The sequence below is a fragment of the Loxodonta africana genome, chromosome 4 (assembly GCF_030014295.1).
Source record: "Loxodonta africana isolate mLoxAfr1 chromosome 4, mLoxAfr1.hap2, whole genome shotgun sequence".
Taxonomy (NCBI): Eukaryota; Metazoa; Chordata; class Mammalia; order Proboscidea; family Elephantidae; genus Loxodonta; species Loxodonta africana.
The window spans coordinates 133,730,518-133,754,786 of record NC_087345.1 but is presented as its reverse complement, the minus strand read 5'-3'; the positions used below and the strand labels follow the sequence as shown (position 1 = coordinate 133,754,786).

The 24,269-nt window shown below is 42.2% G+C and overlaps 1 protein-coding gene across 2 annotated transcripts in view; it reads left to right on the top strand.

Moving 5' to 3' along the window:
- The first annotated feature begins 10,592 nt into the window (after positions 1-10,592).
- Positions 10,593-24,269, top strand: part of CD4 (CD4 molecule) — a 48,524-nt gene continuing 34,847 nt past the window's right edge. For both annotated transcript variants that reach the window (XM_064284690.1, XM_064284689.1), the window contains exon 1: positions 10,593-10,700. The gene's annotated coding sequence lies outside the window, so the exon portion shown is untranslated. The remainder of the gene's footprint in view (positions 10,701-24,269) is intronic.

The window sequence follows — 24,269 nt, the reverse complement described above, 5'->3', positions numbered from 1 at the left end:
GTAAAATACATAACCATATGCAGCACATGGCAATTTTAAATGTTCAGTAGAAACTCACTCTCTTTTCTCTTTCCTTTTTCTGTGTGGAAACCCCAGAAGGAGAACCTGATTCTTGGGGCCTCTTGAATCTGGGGCCCATCTTCACAGGAATTTACAGATCACAGACCCACAGAGGTGGAAGGCATCACACTGTTTATCTGATGCATATGTTGTAAACGCAGCTAGATCCAGTCCTTAGAATGCTTTGTTTGATCTGTCCAGTGTCAAAACAATAAAACACAAAATTAGTTGCCAACATTTAAATTAGGAGATATTACATAAATGTCTGCTTTGCCACCTCCTCTCGAAATTTTGGCAGAGCTGGCAACTCTGGGTTCACATTCTGGTATAAGCTCTACTATCAGCTCAGCAGGAGTTGTGTAGGTAGTGGCTGCCCTTATTAGATGAGACAGGTATTTTCTATTTTATCTCAGTTCCTACCCCCTCTATTGCTTACACCCTGCTTATCTCATTTACTTTACCCAACAGGCTCCTATAGGCATTTAAGTTTGAGGGCCCTGATCTAGTCCAACCCTCTCCATTTGTTCATTAATTAAGTATTCAGCAAATATTAAGTGTCTACCAGGCCCTCCACATTCTGCTAGGTACTGGGGGTATGGAGCTAAGTCAGACAGACATGGTTATTGTCTAGTCTGTGAAAAAACAAATAAAAAATAAACCCATTGTGGTCGAGTAGATTCTGACTCATAGTGATCGAATAAAACAGAGTAGAATTGTCCCATAGTGTTTCCAAAGAGGGGCTAGTGGATTTGAACTGCTGACCTTTTGGTTAGCAGCAGAGTTCTTAACCACTGTACCACCAGGGCTCCAGCCTGTGAAAGAAACATTAAATAATTAGGTATTTTATTACAACTGGACAAGTGCTACAAAAGGAGAAGCAAGGCGAGCTGGGGGATTGTATCATAAGGGAACCTTATTTCCACTGAAGAACTTGAATAGCCTTCTCCAACTGTGAGGAAGAAGTCACGTGTGAAAGAATAGCAGAACAACAAGATACAAACAGCCCAGATCCTGACACTGGGGTACAGTGTGGTACCCCATCATCTCTGAACCACTTACCTCCAGACTTCTTTCATATGAGAAATAAAACTCCTATCTTGTTTTATTTGAGCTTTCTTTCACTTGTGGCAGACCCCAATCCTTATTGATATACAATTCTGTGTTAGTCATCTAGTGCTGCTATAACAGAAATACCACAAGTGGATGGCTTTAACAAAGAGAAATTTATTTCCTCACAGTAAAGTACGTTAAAAGTTCAAATTCAAGGCGTCAGCTCCAGGGGAAAGCTTTCTCTCTCTGTCGGCTCTAGAAGAAAGTCCTTGTCCTCAATCTTCCCATGGTCAGGGGCTTCTCAGGCACAGGGACCCTGGATCCAAAGGATGCGCTCTGCTTCTGGTGCTGCTTTCTTGGTGCTTTCAGGTCCCCAACTCTCTGCTTGCTTCCCTTTCCTTTTATCTCTAGAGAGATAAAAGGTGGTTCAGGCCACACTCCAGGGAAAGTCCCTTTACCTTGGATCAGGGAGGTGATTTGGATAAGGGTGGTGTTATAATCCCACCCTAATCCTCTTTAACATAAAATTATAATCACAAAATGGAAGACAACCACAGAATACTGGGAATCATGGCCTAACCAATTTATACACACATTTTTTGGGAGGACATAATGCAACCCATAACAACTTCTAACGGAAGTCTTCCTTGATCTTCCAACTGAAATATGATTTCCTTATGATCTCCCAGCATGATGTGCTTCTTCCTTTGTAGAACTTGTCCAATAATAATGAAATACTTGATTATTTAATATCTACCTCACAGCTAGAGGGTGACCACAACTATCTTACTTTGCACCATATCCCCAGCATCTAGTGCCAGATTAGGAGTCACAAACTTAAATGCCTACTGAAGCCTAGTAAACAAAAATCAATTCTGATTGTAGAACTGCCCATAGGGTTTTCAAGGAGTGGCTGGCTGATTTGAACTGCCAACTTTTGGTTAGCAGCCAAGCTCTTAACCACTGTGCTGCTGGAGCCTACTAAAAAACCAACCAAACCAAACCCCTTGCCATTGAGTCGATTCCGACTCATAGAGACCCTATAGAACAGGGTAGAACTGTCCCATATGGTTTCCAAGGAATGCTTGGTGGATTCGAACAGCTGACCTTTTGGTTAGCAGCCGTAACTCTTAACCACTACACTACCAGAGTTTCCATTAGGTAATATAAATTAGGAAAGCAGGCTGGCTGTAAACAATAAGGAAGAAGGTCTGAGGGAGGAGAGTACAAGCCTTGCCTATAAGGACTCACTCCAGAGGCTGTACCTAATACTTTCACTTACACCTGTTCACCAAAATTAACGGGTATAAGTGGCCACATTTTAAGAAAGTATATCTTAAAGCAAAAGCTAAGTTTGGACACATCCAAACACTTTGAGGGATAGAGTAGCTGGGACTGGGGCCTGGGGACCACAGTTTCAGGGAACAGCTAGGTCAATTGGCATAGCAAAGTTTATTAAGAAAATGTTCTGCATCCCACTTTGGTGGGTGGCATCTGGGGTCTTAAAAGCTTGGGAGTGGCCATCCAAGATGCATCAATTGGTCCCGTTCCATTTGGAGTGAAAGAGAATGAAAACACAAGGAAAATATTAGCCCAAGAGACTAAAGGTTCACATAAACCAGAGATTCCACCAGCCGGAGACCAGAAGAACTAGATGGTGCCGGCTACCACCAGTGACCACCCTGACAGGGAACACAACAGAGAGTCCCAGATGGAGCAGGAGAAAAGTGTGGAGCAGAACTCAAATTCACATAAAAAGACCAGACTTAATGGTCTGATAGGGACTGAAGGAAACCCCAAAACTATGGCCCCTGGATGCTCTGTTAGCCCAGAACTGAAACCATTCCCAAAGCCCACTCTTCAGACAAAGATTAGACAGGACTGTTAAACAAAAAATAATACATGTGGGGAGTGTGCTTCTTAGTTCAACTGGACACATGAGACCAAATGGGCAGCTTCTGTCTGGAGGCAGAATGAGAAGGCAGAAAGAACAAGAACTGATTGAATGGACACAGAGAACCTGGGGTGGAAAGCGAGAGTGTTGCTGTCACATTGTGGCGATTGCAAATAATGTCACAAAACAATATGTGTATAAATTTTTGTATGAGAATTTAACTTGAGCTAAACTTTTACTTAAAGCACAATAAAAAAAATTAAAAAAAAGAAAGTATACCTTAAAACCTGGCAGCCACAAGCTCAGCTAAAAATTGAGGGTTCTATTGGAACCCGATGACACAGAGGTTAAGAGTTACGGCTGCTAACTAAAAGATAGGCTGTTTGAATCCACTAGCTGCTCCTTGGAAACCCTATTGGGGCAGATTTACTCTGTCTTACAGGGTTGCTATGAGTTGGAATTGACTCCACGGCAGCGACCTTTTTTTTTCTAATTACTAAGGAAAAACTCTGGTGGTGCAGTGGTTAAGATGTACGGCTGGTAACCAAAAGGTTGGCAGTTTGAATCCACCAGGTGCTCCTTGGAAGCTCTATGGGGCAGTTCTACTCTGTCCTATAGGGTCGCTATGAGTCAGAATCGACTCAATGGCAGTGGGTTTTTTGGTATGATAAATGCATCTTTAACTTTATAAGAAAGTGCCAAACTGTGTTCCAGACTAGCTTTACCATTTTGCATTCCCACCAGCAATGTAAGAAAGTGTCAGCTGCTTCACAAACTCTCTAGCACTTGATATTGTCAGGTTTTTTTGTTTGTTTTACTTTAGCCATTCTAATAGGTGTTCAGTGGTATTTCATCATGGCTTTAAATTGCATTTCCCATTGACCAGAATTGACTTGATGACAATAGTTTTGTTTTTTTAATGACTAATAATGTTAAGCAATGGGTTTTGGTTTATTAATAAAGAAGAAGAGAAAACAGATCTGGAAACAACTAAAGGTCTGTGCAAAGAGATAGCTAAGATCTGTAGAATGAATAAAAATTATCAAGATCAATAGTTCTCAAAGCGTGGTCTGTGGACCCCCGGGGATCCCTGAGACACTTTTGTAGAGTCTGTGAGGTCAAAACTATTTTCATAAAAATAATAGGATGTTATCTGCCTTTGACACTATTTTGACATTTGCATTGACATTGCAAAAGCAATCTGGATAAAACTGTTGCCTTGCCATAAATCAAGGTAGTGGCACCAAACTGTGCTAACATTCATTGTGTTCTTCACTGCCAGGCACTTGCAGTCAAAAAAAAAAAAAAAATTAGCAACAGGTTCACTTAAGAATGCCCTTGATGAGGCAGTAAGTGTTAATTTTATTAAATCTCAATTCTTGAGCACACTGTGTTATGAAATAAGAAATAGCATAAAGAACTGCTGCAAATGAAGTATAATGGTTATCTCCAGTGGAAACACTTGTGTAGTTGTTGGAGTTGCAAGCTGAACTAGCCACTTTTTTTTTTTTCCAATGGAAAACTACAGTTCCTTGTAAGGACAACTGACAAACTACAGTTTTTCAGACTTGACTCTTTGGCGGACAGTTTCTTGATAATGAACAAAATGTAGCTTCAAGGAAAACAACTGACAGTATTTGTGGCCCATGACAAAATTTGAGATTTCAAGTGAAAATAAGAATTTTGGAAAACTTCTCTGTCACCCATGTGATGCCATCCCAATACTTAAAGACTTTTCTGATGGACTTGGTGGCAATTTAAACTAATATATAGATTTTTTTTTTTTTTTGTAGTTTAATGAAATGTATCAACTTTTGGAAGATCTGCATCATTCAGTGAACCGATACTTTCCAAGTGGCCAATGATGTCATAAAATCATATGTGGGTAAAAGCTGTATTCAAAGTACAAGATAGATCAGAGGATTTTAATGTAACAGAGTACAAAAAGTTAGCTGATATGGTTTCAGGTTACACATTGTAGTGGAATTCCACACTGCAGTTAAGAAACTACCACTTATTGAATTTTAGTGTACTATTTTTTATTAGAATATCTGGGAACCCTGGTGGCCTAGTGGTTAAGTGCTATGGCTTCTAACCAAGAGGTCGGCAGTTTGAATCCACCAGGCACTCCTTGGAAACACTATGGGGCGGTTCTACTCTGTCCTACAGGGATGCTATGAGTCGGAATCGACTCTATGGCAGTGGTTTTTTTTTGTTTTGTTTTATTAGAATATCTGGAAACCCTGGTGGAGTAGTGACTAAGAGCTACAGCTGCTAACCAAAGGCTGGCAATTCAAAACCACCAGGAGCTCCTTGGGAATCATGTGAGGTAGTTCTACAATGTCCTGTAGGGTCACTATGAGTCAGAATTGACTGGACGGCAATGGGTTTGGTTTTTTTGGGGGGGGCGGTTATTAGAGTATTCTGGAGCCCTGGTGGTTAAGAGCTACAGCTGCTAACTAAAAGGTCAGGATGTTCAAATCCACCAGCTGCTCCTTGGAAACCTATGGGTTAGTTCTACTCTGTCCTATAGACTGACTATGAGTTGGTATTGACTCTATGGCAATGGGTATTAGAGTGCCCACAATGATCAAAAAAGCCTTCAAAATGATCTTCCCTCTTCCAACTACATATCTGTGTAGAGCCAGATATTCTTCATATACTTCAACCAAAGAAACATATTATAAAAGATTGAATGCCGAAGCAAAAATGAGAATATGAGAATCCAGATATCTTCTACTAAGCCAGAAATTAAAGAGTTTGCAAAAATGAAAAACAACACTATTCTTCTCACTCAATTTTTTTCTTTTCGGAAAATACAGCTATTTTCATAAAAAATATTTTATTTATGTCAATTTATAATGGATTTAAAGGAATCTTGGTGGTGCAATGGTTAAGCATTTGGCTGCTAACCAAAAGGTCTACAATTCAAACCCACCAGTGGCTCTGCCAGAGAAAAGACCTGGCAATCTGCTGTCATTAAGAATACCATCTAGGAAACAATATGGGGCCGTTCTACACTGACTTACAGGGTTGCTACAGGTTGGAATCAACTTGGATTTATTATTATTTTCAGATAAATTAACAAATACAAATTTGAAAACTTTTCCAGTCTTAATTTCTAATAAAAAAGCCTCTTGGCTTTCAGTCAGAATCAACTGGATGGCAATTAACAACAACAAAGGAGGTTCAAACAAAAGAGGAACAAATTTTGAAAACCACTATTCTAGACAAAGGGATAGAGAGGAGGGTAGAGGAATAGCTTACCAAGCAGAGAAATAGTTTGTGCGGAGACTCCAGGGTAGGAAAGGAGTTAGTACCTTTGAGGAACTGAAAGAAGACCAGAGTGGCCAGAGTATAAGCGAGTTGAAGAGTGGCTGGTACGGGATGCAGCTGGTGAGGGACAGAGGTACCAGCTCACACAGGGCCCTAGGGCGGGTTGAGTTTATGGCTTTATCCTAAAGAAATGGGAAACCACTGAATGTTTCATTTATTAATTTTTACCTTTACCAAAAAAAATGATTTATTTGGCAATACATGCACATTGTTCCTGTCGTGGATTGAACTGTGTCACCCGAAAATATCTGTCAACTTGGCTAGGCCATGATTCCTAGTATTGTATGATTGTCCACCATTTTGTCACCTGATGTGATTATCCTATGGTGTTAATGAGGCAGGATTAGAGGCAGTTATGTTAATGATGCAAGACTCAATCTACAAGATTCGGTTGTGTCTTAAGCCAACCCCATCTGAGATATAAAAGAGAGAAGCGAATAGAGAGACATGGGGACCTCATACCATCAAGAAACAAGAGCCAGGAGAATAGTGCGTTCTTTGGACTTGGGGTCCTTGAGCTGAGAAACTCCTCAAGCTGAGATTGATGACAAGGAACTTCCCCCAGAGCCAACAGAGAGAGAAAGTCTTCTCCTGGAGCTGGCACCTTGAGGTTGGACTTCTATCCTACTAGACTGTCAGAGAGCACATTTCTCTTTGTTAAAGCCATCCACTTGTGGCATTTCTGTTGTAGCAAACCAAAACCCAAATCCATTGCCGTTGAGTCTATTCTGACCGTATGGGACAGAGTAGAACTGCCCCATAGGGTTTCCAAGGAGTAGGTGGTAAATCTGAACTGCCAACCTTTTGGTTAGCAGCCGAGCTCTTAACCACTGTGCCACCAGGGCTCCTCAGTCAAAGATGAGACAGGCGCATAAAACAAAGGGAGACTAAATAGGTACACCAATCCAGGGGCAAGGAAGAGAAGGCAGAAGGGGCAGGAAAGCTGATAATGGGGAACCCAAGGTTGAGAAGGGGAGAGTGTTGACATGACATGGGGTCGACGACCAATATCACCAAATAATATGTGTATTAATTGTTTAATGAGAAACTCATTTGTTCTATAAACCTTCATCTAAAGCACATTAAAAAAAAAACCTCACTGCCCCCTAAAATGCCTACCTAATCTTTTGAGTTGTTGTCAGTTCGATCCCATATAGACAGTTCTTAAAAGAGCATAATGCTCAGGGCAGAGCTTTTTAACCACTTTAGCTAAACAATTGCTTGCTTTCAAGATGACTTTAAGGGACATTTTCAGTTTATGGTTTAAGGATTATGTTAGGGCAATATTTTCACCCTCCATGGCTCCAGAAAGTTAAGAATTCATGAGAATTTGAAATTCTGTTCTGCATTTTCCCGGTTTGGCATTTTTTTTTGAACACGTGGGAGCAAGCACTTATATTTTTCATTAATGATCTTTCTTGGAGATCATTCCACATAAGTATTAAAAGAGCTTTTCGTATTTTAAAATGACTGCATCATAATTACAGCCCTGGTGGCACAGTGATTAAGAGCTGGGCTGCAAATCGAAAGGTCAGCAGTTTGAATCCACCCGCCGCTCCTTGGAAACCCTATGGGGCAGTTCTACTCTGTCCTACAGGGTTGCTATAATTGGACATCAACTCCACAGCAAAGGATTTTGGGCATCATATTCTATGGTATGGATCCACCATAATTTATTTTACTAGCTGTGGTGTCACTAGGGCTGGTATCACCCAGCAAGGCAACTCAAGGTGTCACCCTGCCCGCCCATGGGTGGGGTGGAGTGGCCCAGCCTGCTCAACCCCCCACACAGGGCCAAGAGCTGCATTGCCCAGTCCAGCTGCCCCAGCCCTGCCTCCCAGGGCTCCCCCAGCTCCTCCTCTCTTTCACTGGCCAAAGCGGAGACGCTCCTCTCTGCCCAGTGGGGGGTGTCCAGATGACTGGTAGGGAGGAGGAGGGATGAGGATGGGGGCGGTGAAGAATGGCAAGTTACCTCACTGGATAACTGGTGGCACCAACCCTACTGATTCTACTGCCTTCGTGGCCCCTCCTCTGGCAGCGCTGGCCTGCCCACAGCCACTGACAGACTGTGGAGTCATTTTGGTGGCACTCACTCTGACAGTGTCACCACCACTGTTAGCTAGTCTCCTCTTAAGAAGCCCTGGTGGGGCAACGATTAAGTGTTTGGCTGTTAACTGAAAAGCTGGCTATTAAAACCCACCCAGCAGCTCCAGGGAGAAAGACCTGGGGATCTGCTTCCATAAAGATTACAGCCTAGAAAACCCTATGGGACAGTTTTACTCTGTCCCATGGAGTGGCTATGAGTAAAAATTAGCTTGACAACACCTAAAAACAACAACAGTCCCCTCTTGATTAGGTTGTTTCTAATCTATTGTCACTATGAACAATGCTGCAATGAAAGTACTTGTTGATATGACATTTCGCACATGGAAAAGAACATCTGTAACGCGAATTCCTGGATCTAGGAATGCTGGCATTGTAACCAAAAAGGTTAGACCACTCCCCCTCCATCCATCACACTCCTGGTCTGTGGTCAACTAGCTCCCAATAAGCCATCCTGTGTAGCAGCCCAAGGCCACTTCACCTCTCCCCTTCCAGTTGGGCATGCCCAATAAGCCGAAAACCTGTCCTTAGATGAACTTCATGTACCACACCCTGAAAAACACACCCCCCTAGCCACCATGACACAGCACCCCCACATATGTTAATTAGTTTCTGGAATTGCCCACCTAGCCTAAGAAGCTTGATGAGTTATGTATAATTTCACAATTCCAATTCCATTAACTACCCTAGAATTTCCAACCATGAGGAACTTGGTTTGAGACTTAGTCTCTGAGCTCCTTGCTTGACCAGCTTACGGTAAAGGTCACTTTCTCCTCCTCAAAGGCCTAGTGTTTCTCAATTGACTGGAGGGCGAAACCCACCTTCATCAGGTCACAGGGTCAAAGATATGTGCATATCATATTTTTACATATATAGCCAAATGGCTGCCATAGAGGTTGTGTCAATTTACATTCTGGCAGCAATGTGTCAGTTATGAAGGGTTTTAGCAGAGAAATGACAAGGTCACACATTTTTAAAAGGTCACTCAGGCTACTGTGAGAACGATGGGTTGGAGGAAGGCAGAATTGGAGAGTCTAGGGGACCAGTGAGGAGGCAGGAGCTGTAGTCCAGGCAAAGGATGATGGTGGCACCTTGGATTGGAATGGTGGCAGTGGGGCAGAGTAACCTGGATAGATTTCAGAGCTATTTAGAAGATAAGGTCCACCAAAACAAAACAAAAACCTGTTGCTGTCGAGTCAATTCTGTTCCATGTGTTACAGGTAGAACTGCTCCATAGCGTTTTCTTCACTGGTATCTTTATAGAAGCAGATTGCCAGGTCTTGCTTCTATGGCACCCCTGGGTAGGCTCTAACCCTCAACCTTTAGGTTAGTAGACAAGCACAGACCATTTGCACCACCCAGGGACCTTAGTCCACAGGCACTAGTACATAAATGCACGGTAAGGGTTGGATAAAGGAGTCAAGGATTATACCCAATTTATTTGGCTTGTTCAACATAGTAGATGAAGCCCTCCCTGAGTGGAAAACTTGAAGCAGAAGTAGGTTTGAAGAGTAGTGGAGTGCTGGATGGTAAGTTTAGTTTGGGATGTTTAGTTGGGTTTGCTATGTCTGATGAATATCCAAGTGGAGATGTCCAATGGGCAGCTGATACGAATGTTTAGAGCTCATGAGAGGTCTGGACGAGAGGCAAACATCTGAGAGTTTACCAGAGACTGAGGTCCAGAGGAAAAAAGTGTGTCCATGATGACTCTGGGCATTCCAGGTATCCTCCTATTCCCAGTCCAGGCCCTTACTGCTACCCAAGTTCATCTATAAGGCCTGTGGTGCAGGTGGCCCTGGAGGCATTCACTGGAAAATTGCCCTTGGAGCCCTAGATCAGGGAGCTATTTTGGGGCTCAACACAACTGCTCTCATATACTCCCCGACCTGCCTCCCACTACTTTCCCTGAAGACCAGGCCAGATGGCACTATCATTGCCACAATCTTTTTCTTGTCACCCAACAGTGGCAGAGACGCTCTGGGCTGTAGCCTGGCCCTACTGAAATTTTTCCCTTGACTTTGGCATTTTCACTTTCACATCTCCCCCAAAAGCCAGGGGGTGGGGACCCCAGCCCCAGAGGGTGACGTGTGGGGCCGGCCCAAGCCTGGGGTGTAGTTACTTCACTACCCAGCTTCCTGTTTCTCTTCATTTGAGCACAGTCTCTCCAGAGGTAACGAAGCCCTCTCTCCACTGGGCTTCAAACCCTTTCACAGATACACTTGTGCAAGAAGCACAGAAGGAAGACACAGACCCAGAGGTAAGATGGATAGACCCAGTTTCATTTTTTTCCTCAGGGCTGGGAAGGGGAGGAGAATGTGGCACAGATGCACCAAAATATGCTGGATTCCCAGTTCTCTGCCCACAGCTCTGACCATTATCTGATTTCTCTCAGGATGGGTCATGTAGTAGCCTCCCACCAGAAATGCGAGCTTCAAGAGGGCAGGGACCCCTCTCTGCATCCCTCACAGCGCACAACTCATTGTCCAAAGCTGCAGGTCCTCCCGGAGGAGAGCTGAGTGGAATTCAAGGGAGAGTAGAAATGAGGCCCTTGAGACTGTCCCGGGCTGAGAAAGGCAGGGGAAGGCAACTAGCTGTAGGGCAGTGGAGGAGATAAAGAATGGGAGATGAGAAATAAGGAGAAAAAGAGGGAAGAAGGGGCTGGGAAAGAAATAGGAAGAATAAATAAATATTAAGGAGAGAGGTGGCCTATGAAAAAGAAATGAACAGAAAAGAGGAGCAAAAAAGGCAAAAGCGAGAAAAAGAGGAGAACCTAGTCTAAAACTTCTCAAGGCAATTCTCCCAAAGTCAATTCTCCAATGACAGAACCACCAAAACTTCACACCAAAAGTCATATTTATCATCCTTGTGGCATTCGTAAGCCCCAGAATCGGCGTAGTCTCTTTCAATGATCTCTGTTATGTGTTTTTAAGTTTTTGTCTACTTTTGGGCATTTTTAGGATTTTTATACATATTGTCTAAAGGCACTTACGCTTTAATTAGCTTGAAAATGATTGAAGAAATGGGAAAGCTAAATTGCTCAAAAAGGGTTGAAACCGAGCCCTTGCACACGAAATGCCATAAAAGGGATAGGTACGTCTTTTTAGGTAAATATGTCTTTAGACAAATTGATTCTAGGAGAATTAGTTTTAGATGACTCAGACTGCTCTGGAAGAGGGGGCCGTTGGAATTTGAAAAGGATTTGCAGACCCTCCCTGGGCTTGGTGGTGTGTAGGGGGGAAGCAGGACTCCATGTCCCTCAAGACTGATGCTGTATAGAACTCCAGCCTCCCATCTTCACCCCCAGCCCTTTTGCCTGTCCTGAGATTTCCGTGGCCTTGGAGCCCTGCTGTTCCCAGGTGTCCTCTGCCTTCCCTTCATAGTCTACTCTGGGAGAGGGGCCTCCTGGAGGAGCCTGATACCTCTAAATAGAAAGTCCCTATTCTTGCTAATTCAAGGATCTCACTCTAGGTGGGATAGCACTTCCCGAATGTCCTGTCCTTGTGGGGCCAATTTTTAGAGGCACAGGCCGAGAGTAAAATCTTATGGGGGAAGATCATTGATATTTCACTTTTGACAAATAATTTCTGTGTGAGATTCTGTAGACTCATGCAAAATGGCCGCCCTCTTAACCTCAAACGACAGAGCTCCCAGAGGGCAGAGTTAGAGATACTCAGGAGATGATTCCACTCTTTCAATTTGGGGTACTTATGTAGAAGAGTTCCACCTCTTAATAAAAGCTACCCACCAGTTTTTGTGTAGGGAGCAGAGTTTATTTTAATGGTGGTGGAATAATTCGGAAAAGAATAGTGATAATGGTTGCACGACACGAAGTATGTAATCAATGTCACTGAATTATACATGTAGAAATTGTTGAATTGACAAGAGTTTGGTTGTGTTTGTTTTCACCTAGAAAAAAAAATTCCCCCCCAGTTAGTTCTTGGCAGAGGCCTGGAAGCAGTGCTAGGCTCTGACCCTGGCCGTAATGGTGAGGTGGCGCTGAGGGGATTTGGATAGACCAAGGGTCTTGCACATTTTGACACTCAATAAATGTTTGTTGAATGAAATAACGGTGATGAGGGAGATGGGGCAGGTACCATAGTGCTGGGAAGGGGTAGTTGTCGTCCTGGTTTTTAAGGCTGTAAGGTTGAACTCTGTTCTGTGCTTTTCAGGGGATAGGGGAAGTGGGGAGGGCACAGCTCCCCCCACGTGGGCGTCTGATGCAAAAGAGAGGATGGTGGAGGTTGTAGCCACTGAACCACAAGAGTCTCCTTAGAGGGGTCATGGTCTCTAGGAAGACCACGGTGTCTAGGAAGTTCATACGAAGCCAGTAAGCAGTAGACAAAGGGTGAGTGTGTGTGTGTGCGTGTGTGTGGCTGGGCTTGAGGGGGCTGGTGGGAGCTACGGGAAGAAGATAAAAGTGCCTGTGGGACCACAGACTGTCACTGTGGTGGGGCTGCGCCCTCTTCCTCTTCTCAACCTCAATCCTCATCCCATCCCCAGGGGCCGGGGGTGAGGGTGGCAGGAACTTCAAGGGCTCCCAGTGTGTGTGGCTGTGTGTTGCCATTCTGGTCTTTTCTCTTTCTTGGTCTCTCTTTGTCTCTGTTTTGCTCTGTGCATGTGTGTTGCCTCTCAAAATTTCTTCGTTTTGCTCCTTTTTGTACTTCTCAGAGCTTTGTGTGTGATTGTGCGTAGTGTGAAGTGTAGCTGTTGCTCTAATGAGTTTATCCGAGTCTTTCCCTCCCTTCTTCCTTCTCATCCTCCCTTGGGACCTCTGTGTGTATCTCGGGGAATCTGTCCTTTTCCCTTTGTCCACCCATGTCTTTCCACCTCTTGCTTTCACCCTTGTCTCCAGGCCATGCACTGGGGTCCCCTCTGTTTTGCAGATGGAAAGCTCCCTTTAGATCAAAAAACAAAAAACCAGTTGCCTTCCAGTCAATTCCAACTCATAGTCAACGTACAGGACCCTACAGGACAGAGTAGAACTGCCCCGCAGAATTTCAAAGGAGCGACAGATGGATTCAAACTGTCCATTTTTTGGTTAGCAGTGGAGTTCTTGACCAGGGCATCACGATCAAAGCTTGTCAAAAGCCTGCATTCCTGCCAGAGGCCAAGATGCCTGCTTACAGAAGGAGGAACTAGAGCTTAGTGGCAGCTGGAGAGGGGAAAGATGAAAAATGAGAAGAGGAAAGGAGGCAAGCAAAACCAGGAGAGCCAGATTCGCCTCCTGGTGTATGAGGCACAGAGGGAGACACAGACATAGGGACCTGACGATGGAGCAATCAGCTTGGGGAGGCGCGGAAACAGAAATGCACAGATGGGAGCAGAGAAACAAGCACAGAGAGAGAGAAGCACCAGGCTCGCGGGGTGGGGGCGGGCAGCCTCCAAGCCTCTCTCCCGGGGCTGTGGTACACAGGATGCTACTACGCTAAGGGCGGAGCTCGTCCGGGGAGGCTGAGGATGTGGGAATCAAAGGCCAGCTCTCTGGGGCGGCAGCGGAAGCCCAAGTCACCGAAGCAAGCGGCGGGCTTCTTCTGGAAACCCACAGCCTCCGCCGCTGAGCTGAACCCTGGGGCAGTTTGGGGTTGTGCGGGCGATTCGGGGGAGGGAGGTGGGCCTCCACTCAGACGCCAGGTTCAGAATCCCAGAGTGAGGAAGGAAAAAATGACCACCGTGGGAGGTGGGGAGGGAAGGGTCAAGAATGTCCTTAGCCTTCCTCAGGAACGTTACAAGGGTAAGTTAAATTTAAACCCAAGGGAAGAGAGAGCCCATATGGAGGCTTTGTCCCTTCTCTGCCCTCTGCTCACCAAGGACCCAATGAGTCTGGGATGGGGGACAGTGGGATTATTATCAGGTGTAAGGCTATCCCTACCCCACCCTTCTTACCCCCCTAATGCCTCCTGTTCCCTGTACTGACTTGAAAACAACTTCACCCCAGTGACTGACTAGCCTCCTTCCCTCTTTTCCGGAACCCTCCTTCCTGTCCTCCCATTGCAACTCATAGTGACCCTATAGGACAGGGTAGAACTGTCCATAGGGTTTCCAAGGCTATAAATCTTAAGGTAAGCAGACTGCTACGTTTTTTTCCTCCGAAGTGGCTGGTGGGTTCCACTCGTGGGACCTTTCAGCTTGCAGCCCAGTGCTTTAACCACTGTGCCAACAGGGCTCATTTCCTGTCCTCTTCTCTTCCTATTTCCCTGGTTTTAAAAAAAAGTGTATATATATATATATATATAACCAAAAAAAAACAAACCCACTGCTGTCGAGTCGATTCCGACTCATAGCGACCCTATAGGACAGAGTAGGACTGCCCCGTAGAGTTTCCAAGGAGCGCATGGCAGATTTGAACTGCTAACCTTTTGGTTAGCAGCCGTAGCACTTAACCACTATGCAACCAGGGTTTCCTAAGAGGAATCACCCCTGGCCCCTAACACATAGTAGGTGTTTCAAGCACCTACTATGTGTTAGGGGCCAGGGGTGATTCCTCTTCCAGGCAGATGGAGTGACTGGAAGGGACCTTTTCTATCTTCCCCAAACCTTATTAGGAAGCCCAGGCCCCCAGCACCTCCTCTGAGTGCTATACCCTTCTTATGGATTTTGCATCAGAGCCGGACAGGAGCCAGAATCCAGCTCAGGTTGTTCAAGAGCCTGTAGAGGGAGGGTTATTTACAGAGGTGAGAACAGGGTTAAGGGAACCAACAAACATGTTAAGGCTCCCAAATACTAATAATAGTAGGAAGGGTCCTGAAGGGGCAAGAGATGGAAATGGTGTTTGCAGACACCAGTGAGAACTTGAACTGTGGATGACGGACCACCCGACAGGAGCTATAGTCCAAGTGGACACAGGCATTGCCAGAAAACATGCCTCAGTATTCTCTCCCCCAGCCCTGCCATCTTTTGCAGGTACTTCTCGTTGGCTAAACTCAACTGATAGCTGGAGGGCAATGCAACATGTGGCAGTCAGGCTTCTTGGCAGGGAGCAGAGTGGGGAAGGGCAGAGAAAAAATAACAGGTTCCTACGAGGATAAGTAGCATGGATTGGGTCACACTTAAATGACCCATTCTAGTGACAGAATGAACATTAAGCATAGAAAAAGGAACCAGCGATTTCCACTTTTATTTGTTGCCTAGAGCTGCCGTAACAAAATACCACATAGTGGGTGGCTTATAAGAACAAAAATTTATTGTTTCACAATTCTGGAAACTAGAAGTCTGATTCATGGTGTTGGTAGCTTAGGGCCATGTTCTCTCTGAAGGCTTTAGCAGAAGATCATTTCTTGTCTCTCTCAGCTTCTGGTAGCCTCAGGTGTTCCTTCACACGTAGATTCGTTTTTACATGACAGTCTTTCATCTGTCTGTCTCTGTCTCTCCTCTTTCATAAGGGGTCACTTAGAATGGATCAGGACCCACCCTACTCTGATATGACCTCATGTTAATTTGACTGATAACATCTTCAAAGACTACAGGAAGTCCCTGGATTACAAACAATTTTCATTCCTAAATCTGTCTTTAAGTAGAATTCAACTTAAGTCAGAACAGTTAGGTTTGTATCTAATGTCAGTCAAATGTTTGTCTTAGTATATAGTGTACCTTCCTATGCATAAAAAACATTAAAGAAACACTTCCCAATACACTCAAACATCTTTACCATAATAATACTGTAATAATAATAATGCTTTGATGTGTGTTGCAAAGTAATGCCCTGTATGTTATTACCAACCATCCTATATACCTTCTCTGCAGTTGAAGAGATAACTACAGGGCAAACGTTACCCAAAATACTCAGATTATGTTCTGTAAAATCTTTGAGACCAATTAGATGCTTTATTGTAGATTCTGAACTAAAAAATCTACCTTGTACCACTAGGCTGCATTTCTACTGAGATTTGAACCTTCCTCAGCAGAAGCAGGGAGGGTTGGGGGTGCAGATAGGATGGCCCTGAGGCCAGATGAATCATTCCCCCATCACCTTCTCACCAGACCTGTCAACCCCATGCACCAGCTATGAGGAATCTCCCTCTTAAGAGGAAGAAAGTGCTGCTCAGGATGTGCGAAGAGTGAATTCAGGGCCCAAGGGTTGGGAAGAGGACGGTTAGGGAAACCCAAGTCCGAAGTTCTCCACGCGCACCCAGAAACCAAGTGGATATACAGAGGTCAGGAATCTAAGACTGCCCCCCTGCTCCTTCCAGCCACCAAGAAGTCAAGAACCCTGCAGTAGTGAAGTCTCACTTGTGTAAAGTACGGGAAACAAGTCCAGAGAGGTGCTGTGATGGCCCTGATAGGTTGAGGTAGGATAGAACCGGGTAAGGGGCGCCACAGAGGCCTGGCCACATGCCAAGTGAGGCACACTGACTGGTTCTTCTCAGAGAACATGTAGAGCGAGGCACCTGAGTCCCCGCCATCTGACCATCACCATCTACAGGCCCACCATACAGAGCGGAGCAGTAGGGCTTGGGGCATGCAGACAGTGGGGCCAGCCCTTTCTAAGCTCAGAGAGAGGCGGGTGCATGTGGGGTCTCTGCTCTCTGCTGCAGGCCTTGGCTGGGTACACCATATCGCAGGGGCTCACCTGCTGCCAGGGCTGCCCAAGGATAGGCTGTGGCACCTACACATGCAGGAGAAAAGTAGCCTGTTGTGGGAGTCTGGGCGCCTGAACACCGAGTCAGTTTTTTCCTGATAGGCTTTATGAGTTGGTTGGTAAGTCGGCTGTTCATAACTCGGGGACTGCTTGTATTTCCAAATGTCAAAGAATAAGAACTAGTATTTTGCTAAAAAATAGAAGTAAAGAGATTTATTGGAGGATGTTATAATTGCAGTATAATTTGTAAAATTATAAGTTGTTTTAAAGTATAGAAAATGAAAAGGGCTTCTATATAAAAGTTTAGGGAAACAGTAACTATTAGTTATACTTAGTAACTGTAAGTCATGCATTAGTTAAGTTGTAGATGTCCTGTCCTGGAGCTTGCCTTAGCAAGCTTTTCGTGAAAATGGCTTTACTTATCTTTCAAGGATAGGGACAGCTTGTGCAAAAATATTCTTTCTAAGAGCAGCTGCATTTCTACCTCCCCTCCTCCCCATCCTCCCTGAGTAAGTATAGATTAACCCGTTTCTGTGAGTTCAGTGCAAATGCCTCTTATTTTTCAGGCCCGCTAGCATAATGCAAAATGGAGTTTGGCTTGTACCCTGGGCAGAAGTCTCTCCTATGCCAAACACTAGATTTTGGTGGCTCTTCCATAATTCCCCCTTTTGATCAAGAATTTGTATTGAAATTCAGTGATCACTGTTATGAGTGTCTTCTTCTGAATGGACTTATTTATTTATTTATTGTTATGTCTTTTAGATGGCTGTCTATTTTGGAGATACACTTTAAAACCCTAGACACTATCTATGAAAAGTAGCTGGGCACAATCTGTTTTTGTCTTTGCCATGGCATAACTGGGCCTCTACTTCTGTAATCTTTTTAGGAAAGAGTGTGTAAGAGCAGGGCCAAATAAGTAAGAATATTTGACAGAGAGAACCTCTAACCAAGGTGAAGAACTGAACTAGAACAACTTTTTTAAGGAATAGCAGTTTTGTTTTTTTTTAAGTACATGATCTTCTGCAAAGCAAGTGGCATTGTATGGTGAGTACAAGCACTTGATACATACTTTATAAAACATTTAACTAGTCCTACAACAATTAATATAACAATTAAAATAATTAATCTAGTTTGTAATATTGAATATAGCCAAGAACCAATACTATTAGGCAACCAGCTAAAAATGTCTAATCAGGCATAGGCAGTATTGAATGAGTCTGGCAGTCTTTTGGTGAATTAAAAAAAAAATGTCTTGTCAAGAGGTATTAGCTGATTAAGGTTAAATTAAAACATGGTACCTGAGGCTGAGTCAATAATCTAGGGGGATGCCAAAGTCTTACACGTATGGCTCGTTTGAAGGTGAGGCTGGGATTAATGACAGCATTGGGAATGAGGCTGTAGTTTAAAACAGGAATAGGTATATGGATTTTATGCCTAGATTGGGGTTGGGGATGACAGATCTAATATTTAGTTAAATGGCTGGCATTAATTACTGATTGGGCTAGCTTAACAAATGTATTTTTATTAGAAGGAATGACTAAGGAGAGAAGTATAACACAAACATTTTTTTATTATGAATGAACTTCTACAATAATAAAGCACAGCTAATAATAGTATATAAAAAAAGTATAAAGCAAGTCTAAAAATTTTAACAGGCTTTAGGAGTTTGTTCTGTGATCTTGGGATCAGTTTTCTATTTCAGATGTCTGCCTTTTGACCAAGAGGACATTTGAAAATGTTTTCCAGTTTCTGTTTGACCAAGGTGTTAAGCTGTAGAAATTTATATAAAAGGGGCTGCTAATAGAATAATTCAGCACCCACAGTCTGTAATGTATGAACATGTTTCTCTAAAGATGTATAAGTATCAGAGAATTCTTAAAATATGTCTATATTTTGGTATAACAGAAATGGGACAATGTATTAAAATATTTTAAATATATTTTTTCTTCATGACTGTTGTTTTGACTTTAGTAATTACAGTATTCATGGTCATTTGGAGTTTAATGTCATAAATAATTTGAAGCTGCTGTAGCAAAGTTAACCTCATTAGCTTTTAAGTTTATATCTTAGACATTTCTTTTATTTCCTGAGGCAGAACATGCATCTTGATTTTCATGTATTATTAAATCTTTTATTTTTAAATTATCTTTAGATTTGTAGTCCACTCTACTTCCTTCTGAATATGATCTTATTTATTTTTACAGCTCTTTTAAAAATTCTTTATTTTAACTTTCTTTAATTCCTATTTTAGTTAGAAATTATCTTTTTTATTTATACAGAGCTTTCTTATATACACTTTTTTTTTTTTACTTACACAGACTTTTTTTTTAACGTACACAGACTTTAAAAAAACTTATACAGATTTTCCTTTAATTATCTGGTCCTTTAGCGATGTACATGGCTCTTTGTTTTATTTTAAACTTTACTTTTGTCTTTCTGGTTCTCTCTTATTCATTCTCTTAACATTTTACTGTTTCTTTTTAAATTTATTTCCAGGTATTACAAACTGAGGCAAATAAAATTCACTTTCTCTCAAGCCTTCTACAATGTGTTATATACCCTTAAGTTTAGCTTTCTTTATCTTTTATATTGTGGCAAAACCAGACATTTTACTTTAAGACAAACTACTTTCTTTTTCTCTCCTAAAATAAAAACTCATTACCAGTTATTTTGCTATTGCTTTTTAGGCCATGTTAAAACTTTTTAATTTATTTCTTTAAGGTGGTCAAGTGTTTTTAGTGAATTACTAAATCTCACCTACAAATGACAACTTAAAAATGTCTATGGCTAACTTATAATAATAACTTTTAAAAGTGAAAGATTGATGAGAATTAATTACAAAACTAATGTAAAGCCAAATAAAGTCAATAAAAAGAACTTTAGATAAAAAATTTTAATATAATGATTAATCTTTTTTTAAAATTGAACTTTAAATAAAGGTTTACAGAACAAACTAGTTTCTCATCAAACAGTACACACGTTGTTGCATGACATTGGTTAACAACCTCATGGCATGTCAACACTCTCCCTTCTCACCCCTGGGTTCCCTATTACCAGCTGTCCTATTCCCTCCTACCTTCCAGTCATTGCCCTAGGGATGGTGCACCCCTTTAGTCTTGTTTTGTTCCATGGGACTGTTCAATCTTTGGCTGAAGGGTGAACCTCAGGAGTGGCCTCATTACTGAGGTGAAAGGGCGTCTGGGGGTCACACTCTCAGGGTTTCTCCAGTCTCTATCAGGCCAGCAAGTCTGGCCTTTCTTTTTGAGTTAGAATTTTGCTCTACATTTTTCTCCAGCTCTGCCTGGGACCCTGTATTGTGATCCCTGTCAGGGCAGTCAGTGGTGGTAGCCAGGCACCATCTAGTTGTACTGGACTTATCTGGTGGAGGCCATGGTACATGTGGTCCACTAATCCTTTGGACTAATGTTTCCCTTATGTTTTTAGTTTTCTTCATTCTTTCTCGCTCCCGAAGGGGTGAGACCAGTGGAGAATCCTAGATGGCCCCTCACAGGCTTTTAAGACCCCAGATGCTACTCCCCAAAGTAGAATGTAGAACATATTCTTTTTAAACTCTGTTATGCTAATTGAGCTAGATGTACCCTGAGACCATGGCTCCCACAGCCCTCAGTCCAACAATTCAGACCCTCAGGGAGTTTGGATGTGTCTATGGAGCTACCATGGCCTTGTTTTGTACAGGTTGTGCTGGCATCCCCAGTATTGTGTACTGGCTTACCCTTCACCAAAGTTACCACTTATCTATTGCCTATTAAGTGTTTTTCCATCCCCACTCCTCCTTTCCCTCGCAACCATCAAATATTGTTTCTTTTTGTATGTAATCCTTTTCATGAGTTTTTACAGTAGTGGTCTCACACAATATTTGTCCTTTTGTGACTGACTTATTTCACTCAGCATAAGGTCCTCCAGGTTCATCCATGTTATGAGATGCTTCACAGATTCATCATTGTTGTTTTTCGTTGCGTAATACTCCATCGTGTGTATGTACTACAGTTTATCCATTCATCTGTTGATGGGCATCTAGGCTGTTTCCAACTTTTTGCTATTGTGAACAACGCTGAAGTGAACATGGGTGTACATATATCTATTTGTGTGACGACTCTTATTTCTCTAGGATATATTCCTAGGAGTGGGATTGCTAGATCAAATGCTATTTCTATTTCTAGCTTTCGAAGGAAGCGTCATATCTTTTTCCAAAAAAGGTTTTATCAGTTTGCATTCCCACCAGCAGTGCATAAGTTTCGATCTTCCCGCAGCCTCTCCAACATTTGTTATTTTCTGTTTTATTGATTTGTGCCAGTAATGCTGGGGTGAGATGGTATCTCATTGTGGTTTTGGTTTGCATTTCTCTGATGCGTAGACATCGTGAGCATTTCCTCATGTGTCTGTTGGCCGCTTGAATGTCTTTTTTGGTGAAGTGTCTGTTCATTTCCTCTGCCCATTTTTTAATTGGGTTATTTGTCTTTTCGTTGTAGAGGTGTTGTATTTTCTTGTAGATTTTAGAGATTAGACCTGTGATTTGTAATAGCCAATTTTTTTTCCCCAGTCTGTAGGTTCTCTTTTTACTCTTTTGGTAAATCTTTTGATGAGCATAACTGTTTAATTTTTAGAAGATCCCAGTTATCTAGCTTATCCTCTGGAGCTTGTGTGCTGTTGGTTGTGATCTGTATCCTGTTAATGCCATGTATTATGCCCTCTAGTGTAGATCCCATTTTTTCTTCTATGAACTTCATGGTTTTTGGCTTTACATTTAGGTCTTTGATCCACTTTGAGTTTGTTTTTGTATATGGTGTGAGGTATGGGTCCTGTTTCATTTTTTTTTGTAGATGGACTTCCAGTTTTGCCAGCACCATTTGTTAAAAAGACTGTCTTTTCCCTATTTGGTGGACTTCGGGCCCTTGTCAAAGATCTGGTGACCATAGGTGAATGGGTTTACATCTGGGTTCTAAATTCTGTTCCATTGCTCAATGTATCTGTCGTTGTACCAGTACCAGGCTGTTCTGACTACCATAGCTCTATAGTAGGTTCTGAGGTCAGGTAGTGTGAGTTCTCCTACTTTATTCTTCTTCTTCAGTAGTGCTTTACTTATCCAGGGTTTCGTCCCTTTCCATACAAAGGTAATGATAAGTTTTTCCATCTCTTTAAAGAATGTTGTTGGTATTTGTATTCGTATTGCATTGTATTTGTAAGTTTCTTTGGGTAAAATTGCCATTTTCACAATGTTGAGTCTACCTATCCATGAGCATGGTATGTTTTTCTGTTTATGTAGATCTCTTTTGGTTTCCTGCAATAGTGTTTTGTAGTTTTCTTTGTATAGGTCTTTTACATCTCTGGTTAGATTTATTCCCAAGTATTTTGTTGTTTTAGGGGCTATTATAAAGGGTATTGTTTTCCTGATTTCCTTTTCATCGTTCTCTTTATTGGTATATAGGAATCCAACTGATTTTTGTATGTTTATCTTGTATCCTGCAAATCTGCTGAATCTATTAGTTCTAGTAGCTTTCTCGTGGAGTCCAAGTATACTATTATATCATCCGCAAATAGGGACAGTTTAACTTCTTACTTACCAGTTTTGATGCACTTTATTTCTATTTCTTGCCTTATTGCTCTAGCTAAGACTTCCGACACAATGTTAAATAGGAGTGGTGATAAAGGGCATCCTTGTCTTGTTCCTGTTCTCAAGGGGAATGTTTTCAGCCTCTCTCCATTGAGAATGATGTTGGCCATTGGTTTTGCATAGATGCCCTTTACTATGTTGAGAAGTTTCCTTTCTATACCTATTTTATTGAGAGTTTTTATCAGGAATGGGTGTTGGACTTTTTTGACTGCCTTTTCTGCATAGATTGAGATGATCATGTGATTCTTGTCTTTCCTTTTATTTATGTGGTGGATTACATTGATTGATTTTCTAATGTTGAACCATCCTTGCATACCTGGTATGAATCCTACTTTGTCCATATTTTTTTGATATGATGGTGAATTCTATTGGCTAGAATTTTGTTGAGAATATTTGCATCTATATTCATGAGAGATATTGGTCCGTAATTTCCTTTTTTTTGTGGTGTCTTTGCCTGGTTTTGGTATCAGGGTTATGCTGGCTTCATAGAATGAATTCGGAAGTATCAGTTCCTTTTCTATGTTCTGAAATAGTTTGAGTAGTACTGGTGTAAGCTCTTCTCTGAATGTTTGGTGGAATTCTCCAGTGAAGCTATCTGGTCCAGGGCTTTTTTTGGTTGGGAGTTTTTTTTATTACCTTGTCAATCTCTTCTCTTGTTATGGGTCTGTTCAGATTTTCAACATCATTTTGTGTTAGTTTGAGTGGGTCGTATGTTTCTAGAAATTTGTCTGTTTCCTCTAGGTTTTCAAATTTGTTGTATAGTTTTTCATAATATTCTGTTATGATCCTTCTTATTTGAGTTGGGCCTCTTGTAATATCTTCCATTTCATTCCTTATTTGGTTTATTTGTGTTCTCTCCTGTTTTTCTTTTGTGAATTTGGCCAGTGGTTTGTTGATTTTGTTGATCCTTTCAAAGAGCCATCTTTTGGTTTTGTTGATTCTTTTTTTTTTTTTTTTCTATTCTCTATTTAATTTATTTCTGCTCTGATCTTTATTATTTCCTTTCTTCTGCTGGTTGTGGGCTTCTTTTGCTGTTCTCTATTTGTTCAAGTTGTATAACTAATGTTTCAATTTTGTTTTTTTCTTCTTTTTTGATGTGTGCATCTAGTGCTATAAATTGACCTCTGAGGACTGCCTTTGCTGTGTCCCAAAGATTTTAGTATGATGTGTTTTCATTCTCATTTGATTTAGGAAATTTTTTATTCCATCTTTGATTTCTTCTATTACTCATTGGTTTTTAGCCAGTCCAAGCCAGTGCTGTCGAGTCGATCCGAACTCACAGCGACCCTATAGGACAGAGTAGAACTGCCCCATAGAGTTTCCAAGGAGCACTTGGCAGATTTGAACTGCCAACCCTTTGATTTGCAGCCGTAGCACTTAACCACTACACCACCAGGGTTTCCAGTGGAGCAGGGTATTATTCAGTTTCCATGTAATTGATTTTTTTTCCTTACTCTTCCTGTTGTTAATTTCTACTTTGAACGCACTGTAGTCAGAGAAGATTCTTTGTATTATCTCAGCGTTTGGATTTTGCTGAGGGTTGCTCTGTGGCCTAAGATGTGGTCTATTATGGAGAACGTTCCATGCGCATTGGAAAAGAATGTGTACTTTGCTGCTGT